The 24,368-nt window shown below is 45.6% G+C and overlaps 1 protein-coding gene and 1 non-coding gene across 2 annotated transcripts in view; one reads left to right on the forward strand and one right to left on the reverse strand.

Moving 5' to 3' along the window:
* The window catches only part of LOC137545217 (serine/threonine-protein phosphatase with EF-hands 1-like), a 134,643-nt gene that overhangs the window by 34,364 nt on the left and 75,911 nt on the right, over positions 1-24,368 (forward strand). The window lies entirely within an intron of this gene.
* TRNAV-UAC (transfer RNA valine (anticodon UAC)) lies at positions 15,261-15,333 on the reverse strand. The gene has a single exon. It is a non-coding gene; the product is annotated as a tRNA-Val (tRNA).

Here is a 24,368-nt window from a genome sequence, read left to right on the forward strand (position 1 = left end):
GCGGGTCAGTGACTTTTTGGTACTGTGACCCTGTTGGTACACGGAGGACCCAGCATGTTCCTTTTGCCTGGTTCACGAGTGGTGACCCACCACCGGATTGACCATTTATTGGGGTAGGTGAATTTTAAGGAAGGACATTTAGATTATTAAATAAGGAAAGATTTATTGGCAGAATAATATGTGCTTGGGGAAAATAGGCGAGAGGAAACATATTAATGCAATTGGTGATAAGTGAAGCATAAACGCTGAGCATCAATAATAAAAGAAACAGGGCTGGCTTTTCCATAGGGGCAACCTGAGTGCTGCTGGTCCCTCAGGACTCCCCCTAATTATATAGTGGTCCCCGGAACAGGTCAGTGCGCTCCTCCATCACTTTGTGCACTTCTATTTTCATCCCTGCTGGATGGACATCCTCAGTGACCCGGCCAGCGGTGCAATAATACATAATAGCATGCGCCAGGTCACAGAAGAGAGGAGCCCCTGCGAGGATGAAAATGGAACTGCACATAGTAGTAATGGAGGAGCGCGCTGGCCCGGACAGGTGAGTCACTATGCTACTGGAAACTCTGCCACTATGTAGTTGGAGGTAGACCTGGAAAAGCCTGTACGCCAACTTGGAGGGCCATGGGGAGGAGGATTTGCTAGAAATAAAGAGGATAAATGAAGTGGATTTAAAGGGAACCTCCGGTCCCCTGGATTTAAACAACCCTCCGGTCCACTGCCAAGACTTGGTTTTGTTTTCGGCAACTCCAAGTGGATGGCCACTACACCTGCGAAAATCTCATACTGCACAAGCACAGGGGGCTCCCAGCAACAGTAGTGTGATCGAGGACGTGCTAAGCCAGGGCTGCGCAGGTGCAGTGGCCATTGAGTCGCTGAAAACGAAGCTGAATCGCTGCAGGGGACCGGAGGATTGTTCTGTGACAGAGCTGGGACAGGGCGGCTGCAGAGGGCTGGTAGAAGCCCCGGGTAAGTTAAACTTTTTTTTAAAAAAAATGTCAGTTCCCTTTAAGTATTTACAACCGATATAACGATTGAAACACTAAACCACAATGGGCTCTATTCACAATCACACATGCGCTAAGGGATTTTTTTACTGCGATATTATCGGCAGTGATAATTTCCGCATTTTTTTTCCACATTCACTAAAAAATTTCCACATGTTTTCCCACATGCAGGAACAATGCGTAAAAACATTTGGGGAAACATGAGGTTGCAAACATGCGGAAACCATGTGGAAAAAAGTGGCATTAAAAAATTGCCAAAAATAAATAAATTGAAGTCCAGCAAACACAGCGCTCAAGGCTCCAGACTCCATTTAAGTCAATGGGAAGCAAAATATATCACCTAGATGGGATGGGGTAGGAGGCGCCCAGAGTACTCGTGACACGGTATGGAACTTGTATTCAATAAAGTAGGCAGTTATGTAACTTAAGGTATAGTAATACAGGATAAGAATACATATGGTCCTACCTGAATGAGTAGACCATCGATAAAGTAAAAAACTTAAAAACTTTATTGGCACTAATGACATCGCGTTTTGCGGTAACCCGCTTCGTCAGGTCGTATACCGTGCCTGATATGAGTACCTGAAGTCTATGGTACCCGGGCGCCATAGACTTCAGGTACTCATATCACGCACGGTATACGATCTGAGGAAGCGGATTACCGTGAAACGCGTTTTCATTAGTGCCAATAAAGTTTAAGTTTCTTACTCTATCGATAGTCTACTAATTCAGGTAGGACCATATATATTTTTATCCTATATTACTATACCTTAAGTTACATAATTGCCTAGTTTATTGAATCCAAGTTCCATACCATGTCACGAGTACTCCAGGCGCCTCCTACCCCATCCTATCTACGTTTTACCCCGATCCCAGTGGGTACACCCCGGAAGGTGGACCTGTTTTAACCTTCCTGGCGGTAAGCCCGAGCTGAGCTCGGGCTATGCCGCCGGAAGGCACCGCTCAGGCCCCGCTGGGCCGATTTGCATAATTTTTTTTTTGCTAGCTGCGTGCAGTGCCCGATCGCCGCCGCTACCCGCTGATCCGCCGCTATCCGTCGCGCCGCAGCCACCCCCCCCAGACCCCGTGCGCTGCCTGGCCAATCAGTGCCAGGCAGCTCTATGGGGTGGATAGGAATCCCCTTTGACGTCACGACGTCGATGACGTCATCCCGCCCTGTCGCCATGGAGACGGGGGAAGCCCTCCAGGAGATCCCGTTCTTTGAACGGGATCTCCTGATCGCCGATCGCCGGCGGCGATCGGAGGGGCTGGGGGGATGCCGCTGAGCAGCGGCTATCATGTAGCGAGACTTTGTCTCGCTACATGAAAAAAAAAAAAATTTGCTGCCCCCTGGCGATTTTTTTTTTTTTTTTTTTTTTTTTTTTTTTTTTTTTTTTTTTTTTTTTTTTTTTTTTTTTTTTTTTTTTTTTTAGCAAACCGCCAGGAGGGTTAAGGAGAAGCGACCACACATAACTGGACACAAGGCCGAGTGGGGACGGTACTTCCCCACATGCAAAGCTGAGTGGTTGCCTTCTGCAACCCACCATTGTGAGTATATCTGACACCTATACAGTTGTCATCAACCACTGCCTTACGATACTGCACCAGATTGGGCTCCCGGTCTCCTCCCGTCCTTTTTTCTATCCTCTCTACCACAAATATATCACCTGGTACTTGCAGGTGATATAAAATCGGTAGTTAAGTCACAAATAATGCGCCCTTTTTCTTTGTGAATTTCGTTTTTTTGCGGAAATTATCGACTTTTGCCGACAATTTTCCACATTATTTGCGCACTTTTACCTCACTTTTTTACACATGCAGTAAAACCATGCGTAACATTTTGGGAATGTAAAGATGGTCTTATTTCAGTCAGTAATTTACCGCTATTGCATTTCCGCATGCGGAAAATGATTGTGAATCGAGCCTAATGTATCTCCACATTTTTTCCACATCTTTTCCATATTCAGCATGGGCAGCATGGTGGCGTAGGGGCAGGCCCGGATTCACATCACAGGAGCCTATTGGCACAGATGTCCTCGCACCTTTGACCTTCGCCCTTCATGTACCTACAAACCGCCACCACGTGTGGTGTGTGACACGTATGCTAACTGTCCTTCCATCCTTCCTCTGCCTGTCATAGGTAGCTACAGGTGTCCCTTAGTATTAGGTAGCCAGAAGCACCCCCAGTAGTGTATTGGTAGCTAGAGTAACCTCAGTATTAAGTAGTGCCCCTGTCTCATCAGTGAACTAACCATTGAGTAGCCTTTCATTTACACTCTCGTCAGGATTCTGCATAGGGAACAGGGGAGGGAGGTGCTCGGGGAGTGGAGTGAGATGCCTTTTCATCATCAGGTGCCTGTAGGCGTGTGCCTACAGTGCCTTATGGTAAATCCGGCCTTGTGTAGTGGTTAGCGCTCTCGTCTTGCAACGCTGGGTCCCTGGTTGAAATCCCAGCCAGGTCAACATCTGCAAGGATTTTGTTTTGTTCTCCCCGTGTCTGTGTGGGTTTCCTCCGGGCACTCAGGTTTCCTCCCACATCCCAAAAACAGACATAAGTTACAGATAAGTTAATTGGCTTCCCCCTAAATTGGCCCTAGATTGATACATGCACCACACGATATGGACATATGACTATGGTAGGGACTAGATTGTGAGCCCCTCTGAGAGACAGTTAGTGACAAGACAATATACTCTGTACAGTGCTGCGTAATATGTAAACATGCAGAAACCATGCGTAAAAGTAGCATAAAAACTTTACAAAAAAAAAAATAAAGTCCAGCAAACACAGCGCTCAAGGCTGAAGACTCCATTTAAGTCAATGGGAAGCGAAATATATCACCATGTACTTGTAGGTATGTACACGTGTGAATTGGCCGCCGCGACACTTGGGCGCAGGACATAGCCGGTATATGGCTTATCCTGCTACTGCACAAGTTCCTGGCGGCATAAATACTATTCCCCCTCCACGTCCACGTGGATAGTGGGGAATGATATAATTCGGCTTTCAGCTATTGCTGGAGGCCGAATTCTAGTGTTTTAAGAGCAACTTCAGCACCGTCTTCTGACGGCGGTGAAGTTACTCACAGCCGTAATTCCTATTATGGTCTATGGTGGTGCTGGCTGCGCCCAAATCTCCTACGCTGAGAGCTCGCTTGTAGGTGATATAAAATCGGTAGTTAACTCAGAAATAATGTGCCCCTTTTTCTTTGTGAATTTTGATTTATTTTTTTTGCAGTAATTACCAACTTTTGCTCACTTTTACCGCCATGCGTAAAATTTTGTGAATATCAAGATGGTCTTATTTCAGTCGGGAATTTATCGCAAGTGCAAATGATTGTGAATAGAGCCCAATGTCCAGTGTATATGTTACGGCCAGAACCCGAAGTGTGGCCACTTCGGGTTCTGGCCAGTCAAAACTAGAAGTGGCCAGCTGATCTGGCCAGTATGCAAAATGCGGATTCATTGCGGTACAGTGCTGCGTAATATGTTGGCGCTTCTTAAAGAGTCTGAAGCGAGAATAAATCTCGCTTCAGACCTCATAGATAGCAGGGGCATGTGTGCCCCTGCTAAAACGCCGCTATCCCGCGGCTTAACGGGGGTCCCTTCACCCCCAAATCCCCTCGGTGCAGCGGGGGAGCCCTTCCTGGTTGGGGCAGGGCTAACCGCCGCAGCCCTGCCCCACGCGCGTCTCCGCCTCTCCCCCGCCCCTCTCAGTCTTCCTTCACTGAGAGGGGCGGGGGAGAGGCGGTGATGCGCCGCTGATAGACGCAACTGGAGGCAGGGCTGCAGCCGTTGGCCCTGCCTCCAGGAGAGACCAAATCTACGACCAAGTCTTGAAGGGGGGGGGGGGGATTTGGGGATGAAGGGACCCCCGTTAAGCGGCGCGATAGCGGCGGTTTAGCAGGGGCACACATGCCCCTGCTAACTATGAGCTCTGAAGCGAGATTTATTCTCGCTTCAGAGTCTCTTTAAATAAATAAATCGCTAAGAATTTTCTGCATGTTTTCCGCATGTGGTAACAATGCGTAAAAAAAAATTGGGGAAAACATGCGGAACTATGTAGTAAACATGCGGAAACCATGTGTTAAAAAAAAAAAAATGGCATAAAAAATTTACAAACGGGTCCAGAAAACACAGCGCTCAAGGCTAAATACTACATTTAAGTCAATGGGAAGTGAAATATATCACCAAGTACTTGTAGGTGATATAAAATCAGTAGTTAAGTCATGAATAATGCGCCCCTTTTCTTTTGTGAATTTTTTTTTTTTTGCAGGAATTACTGACTTTTGCAGACTTTTGCCGCCATGCATAACATTTTGTGAATGTCAAGATGGTCTTATTTCAGTTGGGAATTTACCGCAAGTGCAAATGATTTTGAACAGAGCCCAATGTTGGTTTTTGGTCAATCGGTTGTAATGTAAGTCATGATACTGATCATAATTACGATCAAAAGCAAAAATTGTATAGTGTATGGCCAGCTTTTAGATATCTCAAGGATCTCCAAGCACTTCCAAATATCTTCATTGGGGTTTTTCATAAGTGTTCTGGCAAACCTGGACTGGCATTTTTAAAATCTGTCTGCTATTATTTTGTAAAAAAAAACATAACTGCAGCCGTGTACTACTGTATGGCCTCAATTCACTAAGCAGTTTACACTAGTCTACTGATGGTTTGGTCAGTTGCATCAAAGGGGAATTCACTATCACCAAATGGTTTAGACCAGGTCTAAAACATTTGGTAATTAGGTCGGTAAAGCAGGTGAAATGATAAAGAGGCAATTCAAACTAGTAGCTATGACTGACATCCTTCTCCTTTGAGCTCTCCTCTGGATACAATTAAACTCCTGCATATATAATTCAAAAGGTTCCATCCTCACATCTAAAATACATCACAGAATATCTTTACCTACAGGAATCAGCTGGTCTAATCTCTGTCAGAAAAAGTGGGCGTGGTTACGCCTTGTTTGCCTTTGTGAATTGTGTAATTACTGAATGTTAGACCAGGTCTAAAAACAGGTCTAAGGGTGCGTACAGACATGCGACTATAGTCGTTTGAAACGATCGTTACCGACGGCATTGCCCGACGATCGTTCGTAAAAAGTGCACAAACGATCATTAAAACGACCGACCAACGAGATATGTCGTTGGTAAAGAACGATCCATTCTGCCAGATCCTTTCCAACGACCATCGTTTAAAAATTAATGTCTGTACAACGATCGGTCGTTGATCGTTCGTTCTCAAAGCTTTGCACATGCTCAAACAGTTTTTTTTGACACTTGTGTTTGAAATCAGTTTATACAGCATGTTGCGCACGCAACGCTCGTTCCAAGATCGTTCGTACACGAATGATGTTCAAAGTAGCCTTTCTTCAAACGATCATCGGCCGATACCTCCTTTAACATCGTTCGTCGTTCAGAACGAACGATCGTTATCGTATGTCTGTACGTACCCTTACAGGTCTAAAGGTGCATACACACAGACTATAGTCTTTGGAAAATGAAAGATCACAGACCAATCTTACCACCCTTCATGTAGTATGAGAGCCATGCCTACACAGTCTATTCTATGGAGCTGAACTTCCCATCAGAAAAAATCTTTGCAAGATGCTGCACACAAACATGCTGCAAACACTCAAAAGATCTGTAGCTGCAAAAGATCTGTTCCTGCCAAAAATCCATTCCTGCAAATTGCAATGATAGTCTATGAGATCTGCAGATCATCATACACACATGATTTAACTGACATTCATCTGCAGATCAGATCCACCAGGATGGATTTTCAGATCTGCGGATGATTGCTTGATCTGCAGATGAATGTCAGTTAAACAAGGTGTGTATGATGATCTACAGATCTCATAGACATTGCAATTTGCAGGAATGGATTTTTGGCAGGAACAGATCTTTTGCAGATACTGATCTTTTGTGTCTGTACAGCATCTGTGTGTGCAGCATCTTGCAAAGATTTTTTTCTGATGGGGACTTCAGCTCCATAGAAAAGACTGAAGTATATGGCTCTCATACTACATGAAGGGTGGTAAGATTGGTCTGTGATCTTTCATTTTCCAAAGACTATAGTCTGATGTGTGTATGAGCCTTAACACATTACACCAAACCATCAGTAGATTAAAAACTGCAGACTAATCTAAACTGCTTAGTGAATTGAGGCCAATATGCCCTGAAGGGGAAGGGGAATGGCTTACAATTTCTGATATTCCGAATTATTCACCTAATCCTTTGTAGATAAATGTCAGCTTCATAGACAGCCTACACCCACCGGCGTAACCACCGGGCATGCGACCCCCTCAGCCGCAGGGAGGCCCGGGATTTTCTGGTGCCTGCTGCCCACATTGCGATTTTCTGCTGCCTTCTGCCCACTATATTATTTTCAGGTGAACGCTGCCCACTGTACGATTTTCTGGTGAATGCTGCCCACTGTACGATTTTCTGGTGAATGCTGCCCACTGTACGACTTTCTGGTGAATGCTGCCCACTGTACGATTTTCTGGTGAATGCTGCCCACTGTACGATTTTCTGGTGAATGCTGCCCACTGTACGATTTTCTGGTGAATGCTGCCCACTGTACGATTTTCTGGTGAATGCTGCCCACTGTACAATTTTCTGGTGAATGCTGCCCACTGTACAATTTTCTGGTGAATGCTGCCCACTGTACAATTTTCTGGTGAATGCTGCCCACTGTACAATTTTCTGGTGAATGCTGCCCACTGTACGATTTTCTGGTGAACGCTGCCCACTGTACGATTTTCTGGTGAACGCTGCCCACTGTACGATTTTCTGGTGAACGCTGCCCACTGTACGATTTTCTGGTGAACGCTGCCCACTGTACGATTTTCTGGTGAACGCTGCCCACTGTACGATTTTCTGGTGAACGCTGCCCACTGTACGATTTTCTGGTGAATGCTGCCCACTGTTCGATTTTCTGGTGAACGCTGCCCATTTTACGATGACTTTCTGGTGCATTACAATTATTTGGTACCTATGGTTCCCACAATGCAATGAGGTTCACAGACAGCAAACTGCCAGGACCGTGGTCATGACTAGGGATGGCCCAGCCTAGGAGAACTCATGGAGAAGCACATGATCAGTTTGATTTGCTGTGATGACTTCCTGGTTTAACACATGATCATGACCAGCAAATCGGAGCCTTACAAATCTATCAGCTGATCAAACAGATCACATGCTTCTCCATGAGTTCTCCTAGGCTGGGCCATCCCTAGTCATGACTACGGTCCTGGCAGTTTGCGGTCTGTGAACCTCATTGCATTGTGGGAACTAACAGCCTTTTCCAACTGCCAAGCAAGCAGCATCTACCTTTGTGCATAAAACTCTCATTGAAGTGGCACTATGGCGAACAATTTTAAAATTTAAAATATGTCCAAGCATAGACAAATAAGTGTTTTTTTTCCAAAGTAAAATGAGCCATAAAATTTTCTCCTATGTTGCTGTCACTTACAGTAGGTAGTAGAAATCTGACAGAAGTGACAGGTTTTGGACTAGTCCATCTCTTCATAGGGGATTTTCAGCATGGCTTTTATTCTTTATTAAGATATTCCCTAAAAAGGATTTGAACAATGTTGGCCAGCCTCCCTGCTGGATACAGTTTATTGGCAGTTGGGCAGAGCAACTGCCATTCACGAAGTGCTTTTGAAAATAAATAAACAAATCCCTGAGACTCCCCTATGAAGAAATGAACTTGTCCAAAACCTGTTGCTTCTGTCAGATTTTTACTACCTACTGTAAGTGACAGCAACATAGGAGAAAAGTAATTTATGGCTTTTTACTCTGGAAAAAACATACTTCTTATTTGTATATGTTAGCACATTTAAAATTTTTATAATTTTTCACCATAGTGCCCCTTTAAACAAACATTCCATACAGATCACCTGGCAGGACTAAAGATGTCACCACCAGTGATACACTTCAGAATGTAAATAAGTGAGATTCACTTCACCACACCACCAAATAAGTGAGATTCAACCACTTCAGGACTCAGCCTTTACCCCCCCTTAAAGGGATACTGTAGGGGGGTCGGGGGAAAATGAGCTGAACTTACCCGGGGCTTCTAATGGTCCCACACAGACATCCTGTGCCCACGTAGCCACTCCCCAATGCTCTGGCCCCGCCTCCCATTCACTTCTGCAATTTCAGACTTTAAAGTCTGAAAACCACTGCGCCTGCGTTGCCGAGTCCTCGATCCCGCTGATGTCACCAGGAGCGTACTACGCAGGCCTAGTATGGTCTGTGCCTGCGCCGTGCGCTCCTGGTGACATCAGCGGGAACAAGGACACAGCAGCAATGCAGGCACAGTGGTTTTCAGACTTTAAAGTCTCAAATTCTAGAAGTGAACCGGAGGCGGGGCCAGAGCATCGGTGAGTGGCTGCGTGGGCACAGGATGTCTGCGGGGGACCGTTAGAAGCCCCGGGTAAGTTCAACTCATTTTCCACCGACCCCCCCCTACAGTATCCCTTTAAGGACCAGCACTGATTTCTAAGATCTGTGCTGGGTGGGCTCTACAGCCCCCAGCACAGATCAAATACCAGGCAGAGCGACCAGATCGTCCCCTTTTCCCCACTGGGGGATGATGTGCTGGGGGGGTCTGATAGCTCCTGCATGCTCGTGGGTGGCGGGGGGGGGGGGGAACCTCAAAGCCCCCTCCACCGCAGGATTCCCCCTCTCCCTCTTCTCCCTCCCTGCCCCGGAGATCGGAGGCTGCACAGGAACGGATCTGTCCTGTGCAGCCTCTAACAGGCTCCTGCCTGTCATGTGACAGCGATCCCCGGTCGCTGATTGGCCGGGGATCGCTGATCTAGTACAACGCTGCTACTGTTGTAAAAATGTAAACAAAGCAGATTATTTCCGCTTGTGTTTACATTTAGCCTGCGAGCTGCGATCGGCAGCCCGCAGGCTATTCACGGAGCCCCCCGCCGTGAATTGACAGGAAGCAGCCGCTCGCACGAGCGACTGTTTCCTGATTAATTAGCCTGCAGCCGGCGACGCAGATGTGCGTCGCTAGTCCTGCAGCTACTACTTTGCCGACACGCGTTGAGTGCACGGTCGGCAAGTGGTTAAGTTACACCCTGTGTGGTGCCATTAAAATGTAATGGCAAGGCATCCATTGCAGGGCACACCACACTGCTGCATACATTTTTAGTGCACAGTGGATGCATTGCTGCCATTCCATTGAAAGAGGCGCAGAATCTGATGCAGTGCATTCAGTGTAAACTTAGTCTTGTGGTGGCCAATACAAACAAATAACTCATTTAACAACTTAAAGAGCTTTACTAAATAAAACTTTGTGAATAAAATTGGTACTTATCTGTTAGCCGGGTGCATCCGGCAGGTGGCGCTGTTGTAGCGAATTTCGATGGGCTGTTGTATCTAATTCAATTCATACTTAGTGTACCATAAGGGTACTTATCCTTTAGCCGGGCGCATCCGGCAGGTGGCGCTGTTGTAGCGAATTCCATTCATACTAAGTGAATGTGGTAGTGTGTGAATGGAAGCGCCGCAGGTGGCGCTAATTACATTGATACGCAACGTAACTATACAGTGTTAATGAACGAATACAATGTATTTGAAGTGGCCGGAACTGGCACTTAATGGAATTAAAATGAAGGCGGCGGCAATGTAACACATGAAACCGCCGCCTTCGTCTGTTGTTCTTCTTCTCCCCCTTTGCCCTCTCGCTTGTATACAATGCTGCCAGCCTGCGGGGGCATGCGTGTCCCCCCAGAGTCGTTCGTCGCGGCAGGGAATCCTGCTTGTTTCCTTGCGATGAACGACTGTGGGGTGGACACGCGTGTCCCCCCCCCTCCCCCCAGCTGGCAGTGTTGTATAGAAGCGAGAGGGCAGAAAAAATAAGTTGTAGGTTGAGACAGCGGGTGGTCACTGATTGACAGGACAGCGTGTGTTGATTTATGTACAGTACACTGTGTGGGGGCGTTTTACTAATGCTGACAGGACAGCGTGTGGTGATTTATGTACATAACACTCCTACAACTGTTTTTTTTCTGCCCTCTCGCTTCTATAGAACACTGCCAGCTGGGGAGGACAAGCAGGATTCCCTGTCGCAACGAACGACTCTGGGGGGGACACGCATGTCCCCGCAGGCTGCCAGCATTGTATACAAGCGAGAGGGCAAAGGGGGAGAACAGACGAAGGCGGCGGCTTCATGTGTTACATTGCCTCCGCCTTCATTTTAATTCCATTAAGTGCCAGTTCCGGCCACTTGAAATACAATGTATTCGTTCATTAAGGCCTGGAACCCACTGAAAACCGCAAACGCAAAACGCAACCGCTAGCGTTTTGTCTGAGCGGTTTGCAAGCGGATTCATGCGCGTTTTTGGTCGTGTTTTGCAACATTGTATTTTTTTCCCCAGCGGGTGCCTAGCGTTTTGCGTTTTGCGTTTTTATCCTGATTGGTCCTGTGAATTATTTTTCATTTTGTTAGTGTGCTGAACCGCAAAACGCTAGCAAAACCGCTCAGTTTAGGTTTTGCTGAGCGTTTCTGCTAGCGGTTCAATACTTTACATTGAAGCGCTAACGCTCCCAAAATGCTGCACGTCCTGTGTTTGCGTTTCTGAGAAACTCAAACGCTCCTGTGGAAGTTGCCCCATCCATTAACATTAGCCCAGCGTTTTGGCAAACTGCTAGCGTATCGCAGTGCTGCCAAAAGCGCCCCTGTGGGTTCCAGCCCTCACACTGTATAGTTATAGTATGTAATTAGCGCCATCGAAATTCGCTACAACAGCGCCACCTGCCGGATGCGCCCGGCTAACTGATAAGTACCATAACATTTTTGAGTTCATTGTAAAACCTTTCCTCACCCAGAAGATTTACATTCTTAGGGCCCTTTTCCACCAGCGCGTTTGCGCTGGCTGAATCGCAAAAATGCAAACCGCTAGCGATTTTACAATCTCTACGGTTTGCTTTTTAACATAGGAATCGCGGTAGGTCATTTCCACTACCGCGATTCGCTTTTGACGGGAACGCGAACGCGCGGCGGAGCGATATTTGCCGCGATTTTGCTATGCAGTGCATAGCATAGCAAAATCGCGGCCGAGAGCGTCGGAATCGCCGGTTTTGCGATTCAGCAATCGCTAGCGTTCAGCGTGAACGCTAGCGACTGCAGGTGGAAAAGGGCCCTTAGGGTGCTCATTGATTTTTTTATTTCTTTTTTTTCACTGCCGTGTTTTGTTTTTTTTCTAATTTGCACCGCAGAGCCACTTAATTATTTGCCTCCCTCAGCCCAATGAAGAGTGGCGCACAGAGCGCTAGATCTTTACCTGTTCCAGATGCAGGGTTGGCTCTCCTCTACCAGGATTGGCTCTCCTGTTACAGGGCCTGCTCTCTACTTGCATCACAAAGTGGCGCTGTAAGGACTGGTTCAGACGGACGTCTGCGTGGCGTCGCGTTTGGGTGCGTTGCGGCGGCTGCGCGGTCAGGGTTTCAGTAGCCTTCGCGTCACGTTCCGATGCGGTCGTGTTTTTCTTCCCCTTGGGGGACATTAGCCGTCGCGGGTGGCCGCCTCTGAAAGATAGCGAAAATCGGGACCCGAACGCCGAGATCGTGTGAACACGCGCAAAAGCTCGGTGTAAATGCTCCCATTCACTTGAATGGGCGCGTTTACCGCAACGTTCCGAACGCTTGCGGTACACGCTCCGCAAGCGTCCATCTGAACCAGCCCTAACGCTGACATCATCCTCCAGGCTCCGATTACGTGATATGACGTGATTGGGACCCAAATGATGTCTTCCCCCCCCCCCCCAACAATGATGAGGATGTCATTTTCATGGAGCCCCCCAGGATCCAAACTCCTCCCCGCTGTGCCTGATTTCCCCCCCCCCCCCCCCCAGGCGCGCACACTTTGCCATTTCAGAGTAGTACAGGGAGCAGATAAAAATTTACCTGCTCCAGCGCTGCATGTCTCTTCCATACATCAGATGCACACGCTCTACCATTTGCCAGTTTCTGATCATGTGACGTGCATCAGTCATATGATCGGGAGACAGCTAATGGCAGAAGAGTGTGAAGCTGTGATACATGGAAGAGATGCGCAGCGCTGGAGAAAGTAAATATTCCACCACTGCATGCCCTATTCTGCATGCAGATGAGGAAAGGGAGAAGGAGCGGGTCTCCACTGCCCCGGGGGTCAATAGGGCTATTGTTATACCCGAATGTAAGGGACATTGTGCAAATGTGTCATGGTCATAGAAGGAACATGCAAATTGTGCACGTGTTGCTCTTTGTCCAACTTCCATGACGTTGCTTGTGTAAACACTGGAAAAATCTGTGCGCGTAAATTTTACTGTAAATTCGTGAATATTTGGTAAAAACATTGGATCTAATTAAATATATAAAAAATCAAGGCGCTCTTGTTAAAAAAATCCATAATTTATTGCTCAATATTGATCAGGAATGGCCTGTTTATCATACTGATGTGAGAGTGCATGGGGGAAGGAAGTGCTCCACCGTCAACCCTTTCTCATGGCTTTGTACCCCACCAAGAATTAGTGAGATCGATATTGCATTTTCTACTGACATCTGATGTAATATTGAGTGATGCACAGTACTATCCAGATAAATGATTCATATCAATCAGATACCAACTGTTTACCTGATGTAAGGCAACCTCTAATAATGCATGGTGTCCTTCAGGCAATACCTGATGCTCATTACTACTAACTTTACTGCGCTCCTGTGCCATCTGGTGTTACACAGCACTACACATTTTTTAACATGCCATAGAGCGCAAAAATGGGGTTAGTGCTGCAGTGGATAGCAAAAAGATGGCTGTACTTATGCAAAGCTCAAACTCACCCCTTTTGTGAATGTACCCTACAGGCTTTTACACTTAGGGCTCGTTTCCACTATTGCGGTGCGGAATCGCCTGGATTCCACCGCTGATGAAATCTCATGCGGATGCGATTCCCCATGCGGGTTTTGCCACGAATTCGCATGCGATTTCGCATAGGTGAGGGTATATGCGATTTTAACCCGGTCACTGCCTGTGTGAATTTACATTGGTACCTATGTGAGTTCGCATGCGAATTTGCGGCAAAAACCGCATGGTGAAAACGCATGCGATTTTCCTATTAAATACATTGCATGCGATTCGCATGCATTCCACTCGCAGGCAAATTCTGCGGCTCTTTTGTGCGTTTTTTCACCGCTGAAGAAAACTCACCTCAACGCTACAGTGGAAACCGGCCCATCCACTTGCTTTACATGTGTGAATCCGCATGCGTTGGACGCATGCGGATTCGCGATAGTGGAAACGAGCCCTTATCAGTTGCTCTGAAAATTCAGTTTTCTTTCAGTTATAACAAAGTAATGCCCATGTTTTCCTATGGCACCTTTCACACTTAACGCGTTTTCACTGAATTCTTTTTCACAATGCACTGCTATGGAAAAAACGCATACCAACGCGTACTAACGCACACCAACTGATTAAGTGTAAACGGGCCCTACCTATATACATTGTTGGATTATTATGGCTCTGTACAAATTAACAAGCTGACACATCATTGCATTCCAGCGGTTCTGGAGGTGTGTTTAGCTTCTAAGGGTACAATGGTTAATTTGCATATATTCAGCAGTGTTGCTCTGGGAGACATCTCAAGCTCACTCCAACCTGAATTATCGCAAATTCTTTCTGTTTTAGGAAAGCAAACTTTTGTTTTTATATACATTGTGGAAGTGCTAACAGATAATAGCTGCACATATAAAGAAGCAATACCACTTAGCCCCGCATGATGTAAAGGATAAGTACGCATTTTATGTCCCCTACCATGTGAAAATGAGAGCACATCTGTTGTATTCACTTACCACAGCATGTGAACAAACATTAATTCAATCTACAAAATCAGCATGCAATTTGTACAATGACCTTTAGATGGCACTGTTGCACGTCTGCAAGGTAAAAAAAAAAATCGTTAGCAGCACACGACTACATACGTTCCATAATTCATAATGCCTTGTTCCATTCGAAGTGATTAACCGTAAAGAGTAACAGCCTCTTTATTGTTTGTCAAACGATTGACAACCTTTTTTTCTCAGTAGTGTTCTGATAGTAGATTGCATAGGAAGGAATTGTCAATGATGATTGTCTCTACCCATAGTTAGTCAAAATTCAAATCAAAGATGTGACCGCAAAGCCACAAATTAAATGACAGTGAATTTAGAGAGCACGAGAGAAAGGGGGGGGGGGGGGGGGGGGAAAGTAAGAAAAAATAGCTGGTTCCACTGGGGCTCGAACCCAGGACCTTCTGCGTGTAAAGCAGACGTGATAACCACTACACTATGGAACCCACAGATACAAATTGAAGAAAAATGCTAATTTGTTACAATGCCAGAGTAGATGAAGTACTTTTTGTTGATGCCACGAATAATGTTATTGTATGTTGAAAAGAAAAGGGAAGAAAAAAAAAGAAAAAATTCTGTGATTGGGGAGACTTAGCTAATCTTGCAGGTTTTTTCTTTTTAGAAAGTTTATTTTCCCCCACTAGATGGCGATCAAGTCATATTAAAAGTAATGCAGCTGCTGAATACTTTTATATATTTCTTGAAGCACTGATTTCGGAATAGTTACCTAAGCACGTTTGGAGCAGAAAACGTGCCAGTATTCCCCTCCCACAGGGGCGTAGCAATAGGGGTTGCAGAGGTAGCGACCGCATCGGGGCCCTTGGGCTAGAGGGGCCCCGAAGGGCCCTCCCTCAACTACAGTATTAGCTCTCTATTGGTCCTGTGCTCATAATAATCACTTCTATAGATACTTTGAATGGTGGTAATTATTAACAAGCTGTTCCCCATCCCCTTCTTGCACCTCAGACACTGTAGTTGCCATTGGCAGGTTTTGGTGCACCGTATCAATTGTTATGTATAGAGCGCTTAGGGGGCCCCATTGGAAAACTTGCATCGGGGCCCACAACTCCTTAGCTACGCCACTGCCCTCCCAAATTGCTATACAAAAAAATGTAATCCTGTAGAAAGAGTCCCAGCCATTTGATGTTTAGGGAGAGGTTTTTTTTATGGACTATTGTTGCTTTTTTTGGGAATCATTTTATGGCTATTAAAAACAAGATTTTAATGCAATTTTTCACTGTACATGATTAGTCCCCGTTCACATCTGAAAATAGCAAAAAGGTAGCGTTTTGCGCAAGTGATTTTACCGCGGTAAAATCACTGGACACTACTGCGATTTCAGAGCGATCATGGTCAGTGCTTTATAAGCACTGTACCGCGATCGCTTCTGAATAGCTCCAGAAATGCTGCAGGTAACACGTTTACGATTGCGCTTATCGCAAAAGCCCACGATTTTGTGTGTTTTTTTCCTGTAGAGGGGGACCACGTAGACAGTCAAAGTTCTGTGTCTTGGTGTTTTCACTTGTAGAGAGCAGACATACTACGCCATATGTACACTTGGTTTATTGCAGATATGTGACATACATTGAAAGACTGGAGAGAAGCAGAGTGGTTGGTAATAATTACCAAAAACGCAGATTCCACTGCCAGTAACAAGGAGTGGGTAGTGATTTGGTAAGTGGGGGTGACGTACAGCACACCTCATAAGTCCAGCCACGAATGCAGTGTATATAGTGCTGGGTGCACAGAATGAAATATAATATTATGCTATGTTGGCTCTGTGAAGCTGGCCTCTCCTACAATCAGCACAAATAAAAATTGCCCATTTTTGCCTCAAAAATTAAGATTTGTGCTGCTTTCGTTTTGAAGCTTACTTATTTTCTCCAAGACTACATGGCCCAGCCCCCCAAACAACAACCTACGAACATGCAACTGGTAGGTAGTGTAGTGCTGTGCACGTGTTTATTTGTGCAGCAAAAATTATCTTTTTAGCTTTTTTATAGGTTTTGTGGTAGAAAACCTATAAATGTTTTTTGTAAAGGTCAAAAGCTCACTCAGCACCCCCCCCCCCCCCCTACAACATCGCAAAAGGCTAAGTGAGGCTGAGTTAACTTTCTCCCTCAAAACTTGAATATCTCAAACTATAAAAGATTACTTTTGCAGTACACATGAGCAAACGCATAGCACTACCTATCCATACCAGTTTCATGTCTGTAGGTTGTTGTATGGGGGCTGGGTATTGTTGTTTTTTTGGAAAAAATAAGAGCTATCTGCACGGAGTTTCTATTTTCTCACCATGTCTGTGTGGGTTTCCTTCAGGCACTTGATTTCCTCCCACATCCCAAAAACATAAGGATGAGTTAATTGGCTTCCCTCTTAATTGGCCCGAGACTATGATGGATATATGACTATATAGGGATTAGATTGTGAGCCCCTCTGAGGGTCAGTTAAGTGACAAGACAGTATACTCAACTACACAGCTGTACAGCGCTGCGGAAGATGTCGGCATGATATAAATGCTAAATAATTTCAAAATGAAAGCAGCACAAATCTTAATTTGTGCAGCTGAAATGGACACTAACGTAACACTAACAAGGCATGATGGAATTTTTCTTTGTTCCGATTGTAAAAGGGAGGGGCAGCTTCATAGAGCTCTATATATAAGATTTTGGAGTTGATTCAATAAGGCAAACAGCATGCCTTATCTGAGTTAACACACCTTATCCGTGTTAACACGCCTTATGAGGTTCTGCATACTATCACCAGCCTCTGTGTCTGTTCAGTGCCTCCCCAGGCCCTCCCCCCCCCCCCCCCCCTCCCCCTGCACTCTGCTGTTCCAGGGAAAAATAAATGCCGCCCCCCGCCTCCTCTATATCGCGGCTCCCTGCCTGTGTCCCTTCCCTCCCCGCCTCTGTAAGCTGACTGGAGGGAAGGGACGCAGGTGGGGAGCGGCGCTATAGGAGAGCGGTGGTGACAGGCAGCACAATGGTAAACAGCCTTATAGCGACAAGCTGCATGTCGCTAGCACGGCGTTGGTTTTTCTGGGGGGTCACTGTACAGACACAGAGGCTGGTGATAGTATGCAGAAACAGCCTCTGTGTCCTAATAGCATTCTTAAAACCCACCTTGGGTTCTCTTTAATGTTTGTTTCCGCCGAGACCCAGGAGGAATTCGCCACTTCCGGGTCTCGGCGCTTGTTTCCCACTGATGACGTGCAGGCTGGGATACAGGCCACACTTCCTGATAGGCGGAGGGAGCATTCTCAGTACGCCCTCCGCAAAGATAAACGTTAGTCAGCTGAATGCGGTCAGCTGACAGTCCTAGCGTCAGCTGACTGCGGGGCTGACACTTGGCAGGTGCATCTGCTGTGATTGGAAGTGTGGAGTGTGACCGGCCACTGATTGGATGAAAGTTGTATTTAAATGCGCAGAGTGCTCCCTGTCATCGCCCGTGATAAGCATAGCTGTGGCTAGTTGCTGGGTGCGCACTCACATTGGCCTCTATTCACTACGCTTATCTCCTGTCTTTAATAACGTTTCTAGAGTCATCACCATAAGGCATGTAGTATTCAGGAAACCTTTTGACTAAGGAAAACCAACAGTTAACTCTTCTGTCTTTAACTTTAGAATTATGGAGTTATTTTAAGGATTGAAGAGTTAACTTAAAGACAGGCTGTTAATTGCGTGTGAAAATGACTACAGAGGAATGAAGAGATAAGATAACTCTCTCACGGTGTGGTGGTATTTTTTCTCTTGCCTTATCTCCAGCATGATCTTAGTGAATTGAGGCCATTGTCTGAACTATTGGAATTTGACCTTGGCTTGTATTTGACCATTCTTGTCTGCTGTTACTAACCCTTGCTTGTTACCTGGATACTCTTGCCTGCTGCCTGTACCGACCTCTGCTTGTTACTTCGATACTCTTGCCTGCTGCCTGGACAAACCCTTGCTTGTTTACTGGATACTCTTGCATGTAGCTGAACTCACCCTTGCCTACTGTCAGGTCCGACTGGTAGTAGACTCTGATACACACCGTATGCGGATGCGGCTAACACTTTCCAAAGAGTGACCTAACCACACACAAACTCTTTGTAAGCAGATTCCGCATACAATGTGAAGAGCAGAGAATATACCAGCAGACTTCTGCAAAACAGTAAGCAGGATACAAGATGTAAATAAAAACTGACAATAGTCACCTGAGTTTGAGAGGCAGCAGCAATCCAGGTGAATGAGTAGAGTGCACTAGTAGCATCGAAGTCCAGAGTAGATGACTTATGCAGGTTCCAGGGTTGATGAGACAGACTAAGCCCAGAGAACTAGCCGGGTCATAGACTTGAGACGAGGTTCCAAAACATGATGCAGACAAGGATTTTCCAGAGACGAAGTAATTTAACAAGCCATTTTACATACACATATATCCAGCAGGTTCCAAAATGAGGTACAGGTAAGGATGAGACAGAGCCGTAAACTTGACAAGCCAAAGTTAGCAGGAGAGATCTAGCAGGTATCCGAGGCAAGGTACAGGAGAGGGCAAGACAAGAGCGTAGTCCGTAACAAGCAGATTTGGCAACACGGCTCAATCAGGAACAATCAGACTAGTGAGGGCTACCCAGTAACAGTCAAAGAGCTACTATCACGGGCACAGACCGCAGGAAGTAACTCACATTTAAACTGAAGACAGCCAATCAATATGCAGCACTGATCTCTGCTACAGGGAACAGCTGTCAGTGCTTTCTCTTGCGCATCGCGTACTGAGAGCGTGTCCTCCGTCCGGCCGATCCGCTCTGTCGCCTCCTGCGCTCCAGTGACTTAATTGGATTGCCGAGATGCGGAACTCTGAACTAGAGATGGCCCGACCGGTTTGCCATTGAGCTGTTCCCGGCGAACCTCCGTGGTTCGCGAACTGGGAACTTTTCCGTAAGCTCGGTTTGCCCCATAGTGCATCATGAGGGTCAACTTTGACCCTCTGCATCACAGTCAGCAGGCACATTGTAGCCAATTAGGCTACACTCCCTCCTGGAGCCCCATCCCCCCCCCCTTATAAAAGGCAGGCAGCTTTAGGCAGTGGACTCACTCGTGTGCCTGCAGTAATTAGTGAAGAGATAGCTGCTGCAGACTCTCACAGGTAGAGCTTAGTTAGGCTCTTGTAGGCTTGTTAGCTTGCTCCTGGCTGTTTTTGCTAAAAAAAAAAGCACCCCTCAACAGCTCTCTTGAGAGCTAATCTTGTTCTTGTGATCATCTTTTTTTTTTTTTCCCCCCTGTGTGTGGCCCACTTGCATTATATACAGCCCTGGCAGTCAGTGTCAGTGTGCCTGTCTGTGTGTGACAGGTGCACATGTAATACCCATCACTGCATATACCTACTACCTGTTGTTCACTTCAGTGCACCCACCTACCTATATGAGCGCACGCAGTGTGATATACCACTCCGTGCATACCTGTTAACTGCACCTGTGTCACTGACTGCACATTGTATTAGTCAAGTCAGTGCATACCGTTCACTTCATCCCCCCCCAAAATGGACCAAACAAAAGGCAGAGGCAGGCCACCTGGCAGGTCAGTTCGAGATCGCGCTGTCGTGATTTCGTGCGGCCCGCGACCAAAGTACAGTGTTCAGAAGAAGGCACGTGCCATCAACCCCCAATATTGTCAGGACGCAGTTGACTATTTAACACAGAACACCTCATCTTTCTCAGCTTCCCTACAGAAGCATGACATATCTTCCTCCTCCTGCTCTGATTCTGGCACCCCACTTAACACTCAGTCGGCCGCCACCACCAAAGTGCCATCACCCCAGGGCTCAGCGGTGTGGAAATAAGGTATTTGCTTCATTGTGGACAGACCAAATTTGATCAGCTGAACAGTCACTGTTATGTCATTCAGCTACCTCAGCCTGGCAACCGTATGGGCTTGAAAACCGCCACAGCCTGCACTCTGGCCATGGTGCGCACCATTTCAGCACGGCCGTCCCTACACAAACAGCTGTTTGCGGTGCGTTACACAGAGAGTACTTCTTCACACTGACACACCAAACTCAAATTACACTCCCTGATTGATGTATACACATGCAAAATGTTTTAAAGCACTTTAGGTCTGCAATTTAGCATTCAAAGTGATTTCGGCCTTTAAAATGCTGCTTTGCGTCAAATCCAGATTTTTTCCTGGGACTTTTGGCGTCTATCCCACTCCGCCATGTCCCCCTCCAGGTGTTAGACCCCTTGAAACATCTTTTCCATCACTTTTTACCTACTGCCTGTTTCCTGAACCATCTGTCATTACTCACAATTGACGCTGAGGGCCTCATCCTCCTAAATCAAGGTACTAGTCCTGTGTGATACTTATGAACTATTGAACAGTGGTTAACTTGCCTCAGTGGGGATCTGGTGGGTTATTGTCCTCTACTTCAGTCTATATATGCCTTGCAAGTTAAAGAGAATCTGTATTGGTAAAATCGCACAAAAGTAAACATACCAGTGCGTTAGGGGACATCTCCTATTACCCTCTGTCACAATTTCGCCGCTCCCCGCCGCATTAAAAGTGGTTAAAAACTGTTTTAAAAAGTTTGATTATAAACAAACAAAATGGCCACCAAAACAGGAAGTAGGTTGATGTACAGTATGCCCACACATAGAAAATACATCCATACACAAGCAGGCTGTATACACCCTTCCTTTTGAATCTCAAGAGATCATTTGTGTGTTTCTTTCCCCTGCATCTCTCATGCACTGAAGTTTCAGGCTGCTTGTTTCTTCCTGCAAACAGCTTTGCCCTTGTCTGAATTTCCTCAGTATGTGAAAGCCCAGCCAGCTCAGAGGACGATTTATCCAGCTTGTAAAAGATGAGAGCAGAGAGAAGCTGCACTAATCTAAATATTACACAGGCAGTGTGCAGAGAGAGGCCTGAAAGGGGGAGTTCATAGCAGAACCACAACACTGAAGAACTTGGCAGCCTTCCAGACACAGGCCGACAAGTCTGACAGGGGAAAGATACATTGATTTATTACAGAGACTGTGATAGCAGAAAGTGCTACAGTAAGCCAGAACACATTAGAATAGCTTTTGGAACTTGTAGGATGATAAAAAACAGGATGCAATTTTTGTTACGGAGTCTCTTTAAGACCTGGGGGTAACCGTAGTCAGGAGACAAATAGTGTCCTGTTCACGCGGAGGCTTGTCTATAGGTGAAGACCCTGGGCCGGGCTCAGAGCCGTGGCACTAGATTGGGGCATAGAGACTGATTGGGGACACAACCTGTCAAGCCTTACAGACCCGCAGGGGCTTAGGGCAGGACGAGTGGAGCTCTTGTCATTGCCAATTAGCTGGCAGTTTGTAGTGCTCACTATGCTACTCTGATAGGGTATGCTAAATCTGATAAGGTGTGCTAACTTAAATAAGGCGCGTTAACTATTGATAAGGTGTGTTAACTCTGACAAGGCATGCTATTTGTCTTAGTGAATCAACCCCTTAATGATGGATTAATCAGTAGCGCAGCAGGAATTGAAGAGACTTTAGGAAAACTGCATATTAAAGTGGACTGTGGCGAACTTGTGCATCTTCTTTGGTGATCATTGGACAGTGTTTTGACTTCAGTGGTATCTTTTGAAGTGATACTATCCTTGTAAATGATTTAAGGTCCATAAGTGTAATTTTACAACAGGCGTAAAGTACAGTGGACCTAGCATATTTCACCTAATTTATTCATAATTGAAATGTCTGGAAGAATGAATACGTATGTCAGCAACTTAAGTTTTGAAATAAAAAATGTGATATTGTTTAGCCAAGTGCTGTTGTTTGAATGCTGGGTGTACAGCTAACGTATAGCCGAGACTCAACATTACGGTTTAAGGTGGACAGAGATTAGAGGTTAGTGCTAGGCAGTTTGTTGTTGCTTGGACTTTATCTGTAGGTACTGACCACTGTATACCGAGAACACCCTACAAGACCCGCAGTCTTAGATGCCCTGACATGGTTGTCTATCCATCATAATTTAGAGTTTGTCAGTTTTTCACATGCCCTGAAGGACACAGTGTTCTCTTACTACTTAATAACTACCTAATCCTGTAATGAGATAGTATTATTCGCCTCAGTGTATAGGTAAGGTGAATGACACCATCTCACGTAAAACTGGTTGATCAATGTGTGTATTTTAATTTCAAGGACAGCTCTGCTATGTATCAATGGGTATCATTTGTGGTATGACATATTAATTCTTAACTGAATTGCTTTATCCATAACTTTACTGAAGGCTTTGCAGGCTGTCTGGTCATTACAAGGTGGGGGATCTTTTCTCCTGCCACTGGGAAAGCAATTCCACACAGTGGATGGAACTGGTAATGGGTCCTTTGTACCTGTTTCTAGTCCATTAAAAAGTCCTCTCCCCACTCAAACTGATCAGTGGCAGTTAGCAGCACAAGCGGTGTAGCCTTCTTCTGTATGACCATGGTGGTCCTGAGCAATGCAACTTTTATATTGGCAAAAGGCAGGGAATCATACCATTGTGAACTATCAGGACATGATGTAAGTATTTGCTTCATGTGACTGACTTGGTATATCAGAGAGCACAAATTTCTGTTCTTAGCAGTATGGACAGTATTGTGTAAATTGATAATAAATACAGTACCGATGACCCTTATAGATTGACTTTTTCTAATTCTGTAAAATACTACATCAACCATGCACACACTTGTTCCACCGATAGATCTGTTCAGTAATGACATCCTGCTACTAAAGCAAAGAGGTTACAAAACCAGTTTGACATTTTTCACTCAGACTTGTAATCAACAGGAAAAACAGTAAAAATAACAAGTAAGTTCACTTTGTTCATTACTACTGGTAAATCAGATTTAAGCTATGATGTTTGGAGAAAGTTTATCCTTAATTAAATAGCACTACCTGACAGCATTAATGTGCGATAATTATATCTCCAGGGACTGGAGATGAATCATAGCTTGTTAATATTCCCTTTTGTGACTTCTACTTAATGCAAATTAATTTTCCTAAGGATTAAGAAGCCTGTATTTCTGTACTGTTGTGGATTTGCATGTTAGGACCCTCCTAACCCTTGGGTATTAAAACCTTACTATTTTTTTTTTTTTTAAACCAAGATCATAGAGCTACAAACAGGCAAGCAAAGTCCTATCACAGACTGTAAATAACAAAACCATTAAAACGCAAATTTCATCTCTGGTCTAAGATAATAGCGCAACATAAAATTAACATCCCCCCCCCCCCCCCCCCCCCCCGTGATGTATCCGTAGTCACTCTCCAATTCCTGTTTCCTTTGCTGCAGTTTACCACAAAGCCTCAGACCCTGAGGGAATCCTGAAGGCAGTCAGCACTGCAGGCAAAGTAACCTTTTGGATTGGTTGGTGAGTCCACACAGTCCAATTTTGATTGTATATACAACCAATACAATTTGGGCTCTCATAGAGGCCAGGTCGCTGCAATCAATCCGCAATAAAGCGTGCAAATGTATAAATCTAG

The sequence above is a fragment of the Hyperolius riggenbachi genome, chromosome 2 (genome assembly GCF_040937935.1).
Source record: "Hyperolius riggenbachi isolate aHypRig1 chromosome 2, aHypRig1.pri, whole genome shotgun sequence".
NCBI lineage: Eukaryota > Metazoa > Chordata > Amphibia > Anura > Hyperoliidae > Hyperolius > Hyperolius riggenbachi.